This window comes from Varanus komodoensis, unplaced genomic scaffold (genome assembly GCF_004798865.1).
Source record: "Varanus komodoensis strain SLA01 unplaced genomic scaffold, ASM479886v1 scaffold7_1, whole genome shotgun sequence".
In the NCBI taxonomy this organism is placed as follows: Eukaryota; Metazoa; Chordata; class Lepidosauria; order Squamata; family Varanidae; genus Varanus; species Varanus komodoensis.
The window spans coordinates 4,283,131-4,285,211 of NW_025336479.1; positions in this window are offsets into that span (position 1 = coordinate 4,283,131).

The window sequence follows — 2,081 nt, forward strand, 5'->3', positions numbered from 1 at the left end:
GAACACCTGGCTAATAATTTTGCCATCCAGCTCACACCTACTCATATAACAAATATGGCAGGGGGCCTGCTACATGGTTAGGAGGACCTGATTTCCACTGGTTACTCCAAAGTTAAGAGTTTTTCTGAGATCTTGCTGTGAATGTGCCAGAGGACAAAAGCCTCTAAGTCTGTGTATGGCTCTGAGCTTTTCCAAGCCTTGGGAGCAGTCTTGCACAGCTGTCCTTGCACACAGCACGGGCATTGATTGCTGTGTGTGTCCAATGGACACTGTGGGGTCTTGCACTGTTTCAGGCAATACCGTGAGAATGCTGACACTAACATCAGAACATGAAGACCGTCGCTGCCACAACATTCATTCATTCATTGCATTTGTATGCCACATCCCATAGCTGTGAGGCTGTCTGGGCAGCTTGCATTATATTATATTACATTAAAAATTAGGATAAAACAATAAGAATAAAGCAAATCAATACAAAAACAACAAATCAATAAAAAAAAGGCATCACATGATAATAAAATCACATAAAATAGTTTAAAAACACCCCTAAGTGCAAAGTGTCTGGTGACTAAAAACTATTTCTTTTAACATAGCACTTAGCATCAATAGACCTATAAAATCAACCACAGAAAAACCAATTCCCCCTACTTACCAAAGTAATTATGAAAAAGAAATGTTTTTAGTAGATGTCTGAATGCAGAAAAGGAAGCTGCCTGACTGTAAGGTCTGTAGTCATGAGCCAAACTATGATGCCAATGGCACGAGGTTGTTACTGGTGGAAAGCAGATTCTTTCATGGTTCATTTATCCACTAAAAGAACCACAAGTGGACACAGCCCTCAGTGGAGGCTGATGGAACTTTGTTAGACTGCTGTTGATACAGATACACTTTTGAGCATCCAGATGAGGCTTAGTCACTCCTGATAATAATGAATGTGGTAAAAAAGTTACTGCTGTACCCTGACCTTTTTAGTTACATCACTGAGGATAGGATCATTTGTTTGTCTGTTTGTTTCATTTTTATACTGCCCAATAGTGAGGCTCTCTGGGTGGTTAGAAAAAGTTAAAATTAAAAATAAGTTAAAAAGACACTCACCTTATAAGAATAAGACCATAATAGCAATTGCAATTGCTATGACTCAGTACAGAAGCATAGAAGCAGGACAGAATAAAATGGAACATACAAAAACAAAGTTAAAAAGTTGAACTATTAAAATAAAAAGGAATTTGCCTGGTGCTGAAAAGAATACAAAGTAGGTACCAGGCACACCAGGTGCCACAACCAAAAAGGTCCTCCACCTGTTAGCCACATGCCTTTCACTTCCCTTGGAAGGGGTTCCCAGAGAAGGACCCCTGAAGATTCCAGGTAGATCCATATGGGAAGAGGCAAGTCTTCAGATAATCTGGCTCCAGCTGTCTAGGGCTTTGAATGTTAGTACTAGCAATTTGCCCCTTCATGGATCACTACCTTGCTGTGGTGAAGGGGGTTGCGTAGTGCAATGAAGCTATGGGCTATGCCATGCAGGGGCACCCAAGGCAGTCAGGTCATAGCAGAGAGCTCTGACAAAAGGTGATCCACTGGAGAAGGAAATGGCAACCCACTCCAGTACCCTTGCCATGAAAACCCCATGGACAGTACGAAAAGGCAAAAAGATATGATGCCGGAAGATGAGCCCCTCAGGTCAGAAGGTGTCCAATATGCTACTGGGGAAGAGCAGAGGACTAGTACTAGTAGTGCCAGAAAGAATTAAGCAACTGGGTCAAAGCCAAACGTTGTAGATGTATCTGGTGGTGAAAGGAGAGTTCGATGCTGTAAAGAGCTATACTCCATAGGAACCTGGAATGTAAGATCCATGAATCAAGGCAAGCTGGATGTGGTCAAACAAGAGATGACAAGACTGAACACTGACATCTTGGGAATCAGTGAACTAAAATGGACAGGAATGGGTGAATTTAATTCAGATGACCATCAGGTATACTACCCCCAGAAGAGTAGCCTTCATAGTCAATAAAAGAGTAGGAAAAGCAGTACTGGGATACAATCTCCAAAATGACAGAATGATCTCAGTTCGAATCCAAGGC